We start from the raw sequence: 7026 nt of genomic DNA on the forward strand, positions 1-7026 counted from the left end.
TAAATATGATGCGCTGACCCGATTCGAGGCTCGCTCAGATTCTCTGAATGAGTCCCTTGGGGCTTGCTCAGTCCCTTGGTCTCGCTCTTAAACTTTACTTCTGTCTCTGACTCTTTATTCAATCTACGCCGCCCCTCAAGAGAAACCCGTTTGCCCTTGCCACGCTGGACGTGACAAACAGCTCCTGCCATTTAAAATTATCATTAGTTTGTTTGAAGGGTGTAGACATTTATTTTTTAAACCAAGGGGAAATGATATCGTTTGTATCTTAAAGAAAAGAAACAAAAAATTTAAATATTTTTCTAATTGTGCCCTCAAAATTCATGTTTGTTAATTATAAAATTATGCATGTACCCTGTAGTGTTATGTTTTGAAAACATACAAAAAAATAAGAAAACTTTAAAATTCACAATCCTCTCACCTAGAATAAGCAATGCTAACATTTTTTTCTTCCTGACCTATCTTTTGTGCATTAATAGATACACCCAGACAATAACATAAAAAGTTATTTTAAATAACTTTTAGATTATATTGAATTAAAGTTTTGAATGTTTCCTTTCATCTAGCCTATTATCAAAGACCTTTCAAACATATTATTTTAGAAATCTGCCATAATTATTTATCATCATTGTGGTAGCCAGTCTCCAAGATGCCCTAATGATTATTGCTTCCTGGTATTCATGACCGCGTGCAATACCCTGCCCTATCCCACTCCTCTGACCCTGAATATAACTGATCTGTGTAACTAATAAAATACTTTGGAAACAATAGAGTGTGATTTTCAAAGCTATGTCATAAAAGATGTTACAACTTCCACCTTGCTCTTTTTTGGATTACTCGCTACAGGAGACGTCAACTAACATGTCATGGGGACTCCAGCATTCTTACAGAGAAGCCCACATGGTGAGGGATTGAGGCTTCCTGCCAATAACCGGCACTAATTTGCCAGGTATTCGAGTTTTTCACCATGGAAGTAAATTCTCCCACTCAGTCAAGTCCTCAGATAATTATAACCCTGGATAACACCTTAAGTGTAACCTTATGAGAGACTCTGAGACGGAACCACCAAACTAATTTGCCCCTGGGCTCCTGACCCACAGAATTGTGTGAGTTAGTAAATATTGTTTTAAAAATCTAAATTTTGTAGTAACTTGCTGCACATAGATACGTAATAATGATTTTGGTGCTAGGCGCGAGGCACTACCATAACAAAATAAATAAATAAACAAACAAACAAACAAGTAAATAAATAAATAAAATGTGGGAGGGCTTTATAACAGCACAAAGGAAAGGCTGAGAAGTGCAAGCAGAGTGCATTGAAGAAACTGTTACCAGAAGCCAGATGAACGTCAAGGATGCTATTGGTGAGGCTTGGAGGAAAATCTGGAAAATATTATTGGAAACTAGAAAATGAGAGGTTCTTGTTATATATGACAGAAAATTTAGCAACATTGTCACATGCAAAAAATATGGAAAAAAAAAGAAAATATATCTAACGAACTAAGCGATCTAGTTGAGGAGCTTTCCAGGCAAAATGTTGAAAGTGTGCTGTTTTCCTCTTGCTGCTTATAGCAATATGTGAGAGAAGAGATAAGCTGAAGGAAGAACTATTAAACAAAAAAGAGTCACGACTTTCTGCTTAGGAAATTTTCCAGATGACAGAAAATGCTAAAATTGTAAAATGGCTTCCAGCAAAAATCAAATCCAGGGCTCCTCCAGGAAAACATGGTCTAAAGATGAGGTTGAGGCTGTGACTCTCCCACCAGTAGATGTAAGGTGTGGGAGGAAACAGATAGCTTGTCTCTTCAACTCACAGGTCTTCAGATCAAGAGGAATTATACTTGAACTGTACTTGGAACTACATTCTGAAGGAGATATACCCAAAGAGCTTCATCTGCCTCAGGACCTGATTCAGACGTTGAGAATCTAGACTTGGAACTCATGCTGTAACAGCTTAAAACTTTGTGGGGGAGGCCTTTTGAAAGAGTGAGCATATTTTGCATGTGTAAAGGACTTGAATCATTGGGGCCAAAGCATAGACTGTAGAGTAACCAGCTTCCCTGATGACTCTCAGTAATGCTTGCCTCCTGGTACTCAATGTCTCTAGTTAGCCCTCTACCACAATAAATAGAACTGATCCGTGCAACGCATAGGATATTGTGAAAATAACAGAGTGTTACTTCATAAAAGACATTGCAATTTCCACTTTGCTTTCCCTTAGATCACTCACTATGGAAGAAGCCAGCTGCTATGTCATGAGAAGATGCGCCAGCCTCATGGGGGTGGTCCGTGTGGTGGAGAATTGAGATCTCCTGCCAACAACCTGCATGTGTGTGCGCTCCCTTGGAAGCAGAACCTCCAGCCCAGGTCAAGTCTTCAGGTGACCACGGCCCTGGCCAACATCTTGGCCAAAACCTCATGAGGCGGAAACATTCAGCTAAGCTGCTCCTGGGTTCCTGACCCACAGAAATTGTGTGAGATAATAAATGTTGATCACTTAAAGCCATTAAATTTTGGGGTAATTTGTTATATATTACTAGATAAATAATACAGCCTTATTTTATCACATGGATATACCATAATTTATGTAACCATTCTTCAGTGTTGAACATTTAGTTTGCTTCTAATGTTTCATATTACAAATACTGCTTTCAAGAAACTGATAAATAACATTTAGTAATCTTTTAGTATGTCTCTAGACTAAATTCTTAGAAGTGAAATTACTAGATATAAACAATGTATGTTTCCACCTGCATTATACAAGAGTATGCATTTTACTACAGGCTCAGTCATGCTTTTAAAAATCACTAGACAAGAATACCACTATCACTATTCTTTTTTTTTTTTAAAGATTTTATTGGGGAATCGGGGAAGGGGAACAGACAAGTTGCTGTCCTTTGGTTCTTCAGACTAGTTGTGGAGGACGTCGCTTCACTGGCCCATGTTGGTATTATCATTCCGCTCTTCCTGGGTGAGGCAGATTGGTCACCGGCCACTGGACGGCCGCTCATGGCAGCTCTTGGCAGCTCACGCTGGCTGCCGGCCACTCACGGTAGCTTATGGCAGCCCACTGCAGCCCCACTGCAGCGTACACCATCGCCAGCGACTCACGGCAGCCCAGTTCCAGGTCGAGCTGTTGTTCACCATCTTAGCTGTAGAGGGCACAGTGTCACTGGCCCTAATATGGGATCCGAACCGGGGCCCTGCTGCTCAGGGCTGGCGTCCCAAGCCAGCTCTTATCCAATGCGCTACTTGGCCGGCCCCACTATCACTATTCTTCTCTAACATTGTTCTGGAGTAATCATACTTAGAAAATAAAATGAAGTTAAAAGTGTAAAAATGTATAAAAGTTAGGGAGGAAAATTTTAAATCGCCACTATTTTCATTTTGTATGATGAATATTTGGAAAACACAAGAGAAACTATTGAAAAGCTATTATAAATGATAAGAGAACTCAGTCAGGTGACAAGAGACCAAAGAACAAAGAACTCTGTCTCCACCCTAAATGCATTCAAGAAGCTTTGAATAGAGGTCTGACCAGGTGTGTTCACAGGCAGGAGAAGGAGGAAAACGGAGCTCCTTGATCGTGTCCTGCTGAACTCATCTCATTCAACAAGCAAGTTACACAAATCCATACAATCATTTTAGCTGCATAACACTTGAATAGTACACGTATTGCTCTCAAATGTGTGCACAGGCACTTACTTTTTTTTTTTTTTTTTTACAATTATTGTAGGGTGAGTTGTTGCTGATTTTGAAACTACAATTAGCAGGAGAAAAAGAAGGGAGCATGTGGCGGCTGAAGCAGTTTGTCAGCCAGAACTCCATTTCTTCCCTCAATCCCTCTAGCTTCTCACACTCCTTCAGATCATCTCTGACACTGATAAACCAGGTCTTCACTGTTTAGCAACTGCTTCCTGCACCACTGCTGAGTCACTCTCCCATCCTGGCAAGCTCTCACATGTGAGCCTTTAGCTGCTTCCTATGTGGCAGGGTGGCTTCAAGCCCAGAAGCCTCACTTGGTTCCTGCAGCTTGAATTCACAGGCTTGCATGTTGGTAACTCTCAGCTATCTATGGTTACAAATCTCAGGAATAGGATGATCTTGCTGTTGAACCACAAACTGGATTCTGCATGAGATTACCCTCCTTTGCCAGATCAACTAGCAAGTGATAGATTTAACCAAGCTGTTGTCTTTGCTCACTCTATTGCACTCTCCCTAAGAAGACATCTATGATAAGGAAAATGGATAAAAATGGGGAAGGGAATAAAGAGGGGAAAGGGGTCCAACGAGGGAACCACAAATCTCTGGAGCAACAAGGATCATCTGCACTCTCACCTGGCACTGTAGGGTCCACCTCCAGGTTCTGTGCACTTGCAGTAATGCTTTGTATACATTTGACCTTCTCGCCGTGTCTGACAAATATTTCTAAGGCTAAAGTATGTTAAACATGGGAAGATATTGGGGTGTTCATTCCCACAGTCTTAGCAGACATCAGAGAGCTGAATGTGCTGGCCACAAAGAAGAGTTCCCAGATGTCCCCACAGGGTAGGGGAAGGGTCTTTAAATGACTTTTCCAGCACACAGAGGGAGAGGAAGTGGCTTTCTAAGGCAAAGGCTATAAGTTGCCAGGAGCCAAAAGCAGACCATTGCAGTAACTTGTGTGTTTTCTCTGAAGTAAACTGCAGAGATCATATCCTCCAGTTTCAGTGAATAAAGGTCAGGCTTGTCAGGCAAATGGTATTCAAAGCCAGACTATGTATTGACTTTGTAATGTGTATGTGGGAACAGCAGATTTACTTCCCTTTAATTATGTTTTGCATTTGCTAATATTAAAATTAGCCAGTACTCCATGGTCACGCTCAGAGGAAGAAATGGTTTTAGAAGTATGCTGGGCAGCCAGATAAAAAAAAGGATTCAAGATACCCAAGCCAAGAAAACATGGCTTCTCTGTTCCAACTTCTATTTCCTTTTCATGCATTTTCTTCCTTCCTTCCTTCCTGCCTTCCTTTCTTCCTTTTTTTTTTTGAGAAAATATATATGATTTCTCAGGAATATGGAAAATGTTTGTTGTAATCTGTGTAAAATCATGGGAGGACAGAGAAAACACTTTTTAATGTATTGATGTAATTAAGCCCATACTAAAGGCTAGACAGTACACTAACTGTGTTACATGTTATCACTTTTAATCCTCCCTAGAGCCCTGTGAAGTTGGCATTGTTATCATTGTTTAGAGATGAGAAAATTGAAGCACATAACAAATAAAAGATTGCAACAGAATTTGAATATTGACCCACCAACTTTAAGACCTATTTTTTTCTACTATCCAATACACTCTAACTTTTAATATCCCAATTTACCAACAGCCCAGTAGAGAAATGGGGAAAAGGAGAGAAACCAACAGTTCACAGGCTCCTAAACATATTTTTAGATGTTTAATTATACTCATAATAAGATAAATGCAAATTACAACTTCACCTGTGGAAAACAGCAGAGCTGCAGAGCACTTGATATCACACTGGGCTGGTGGTGGGGGGTCACAGGCTTGCTTACACATTGCTGCTGAGAGCGAGGGCACTTGGACAATCCCTATCAAAATTCCTCTTCTATGATTTTATGCTTCAGGCATACTTGTATTTGTGAGAAATGACATATGCACAAGACTATTCACCACACCATTGTCTGTAGCAGAAAAGGACTGACACGACCTGATTTCTATTCATGGGAAACTTTGTAAATTATGGCCATTTATATAAAGAATGTATATATACAACCATAAAAAATGAGGATTATTGTTGATATAATTTGCTAAGTGAAAAATGAAAGATGCAGAACAGTAAGTGCTACATGATTCAATTTGTGTAAAGGGGAAAATACATACAAGTCTTTGTATTTAACTAGACCAGTAGGAAATTAGTAACAGTGGTTGTCTCCAAGCAGGGGTCTGGGTAGAGGGGGAGGACAGCGGATGGATCACTGTACACCTTTTGTGCCATTTCAATTTTGAAACATGTAAATGTGTAACCTATTTTTTAAAAGTAAAACTTAAAAGCATATCAATTAATTGCCTTTAAGGGTAGCACATTTAGGTGCTTTGGCTCTCCGGGTAAAGATGGCGGAGCAGGGTTACAGCTTTTCGCTGACTACATTCAGCCCGTCTGGTAAACTTGTCCAGATTGAATATGCTTTGGCTGCTGTAGCTGGAGGGACCCCTTCAGTGGGAATTAAAGCTTCAAATGGTGTGTTGTTAGCAACTGAGAAGAAACAGAAACCCATTCTGTATGATGAGCAAAGTGTACACAAAGTGGAACCAATTACCAAACACATAGGCTTGGTGTGTAGTGGCCTGGGCCCAGGTTACAGAGCTCGGAAACTGGCTCAGCAATACTATCTTGTTTACCCAGAACCCATTCCCACAGCTCAGCTGGTACAGAGAGTAGTTTCTGGGATGCAAGAATGTACCCAGTCAGGTGGTGTTCATCCATTTGGAATTTCTTTACTAATTTATGGTTGGAAGGAGGGATGCCCATTTTCATTTCAGTCAGATCTATCTGGGAGCTTACTTTGCCTGGAAAGCCACAGCAATGGGAAAGAACTATGTGAATGGGAAAACTTTCCTTGAGAAAAGATGCAACGAAGATCTAGAACTTGAAGATGCCATTCATACAGCCATATTAACCATGAAGGAAAGCGTCAAAGGGCACATGGCAAGAGGTAACATAGAAGCTGGAATCTGCAATGAAGCTGGATTTAGGAGGCTAACTCCAACTGAAGTTAAGGATTACTTGGCTGCCACTGCATAATAATGAAGTGACTGGAAAATCCAGAATTTCGGATAACCTCTATACCTAAAAATGTTTAAAGTATGTTTTGTTTTGTTTTGCAGATTTTTTGCATGCTTATTTCTACATGGTTTAATGGACCGATGTTTTGTTGGTTTTTTTTAAGATTTTTATTGGGGAATTGGGGGGATGGGAACAGTGCTGGGGAATTGGGAGAAGGGGAACAGACAAGTTGCTGTCCTTT

General features: G+C 40.3%; 1 pseudogene; it reads left to right on the forward strand.

Moving 5' to 3' along the window:
• The first annotated feature begins 6112 nt into the window (after positions 1-6112).
• On the forward strand, positions 6113-6803 carry LOC109392921 (proteasome subunit alpha type-2 pseudogene; annotated as a pseudogene).
• The last annotated feature ends 223 nt before the right edge of the window (positions 6804-7026 follow it).

This window comes from Hipposideros armiger, unplaced genomic scaffold, assembly GCF_001890085.2.
Source record: "Hipposideros armiger isolate ML-2016 unplaced genomic scaffold, ASM189008v1 scaffold_357, whole genome shotgun sequence".
NCBI lineage: Eukaryota > Metazoa > Chordata > Mammalia > Chiroptera > Hipposideridae > Hipposideros > Hipposideros armiger.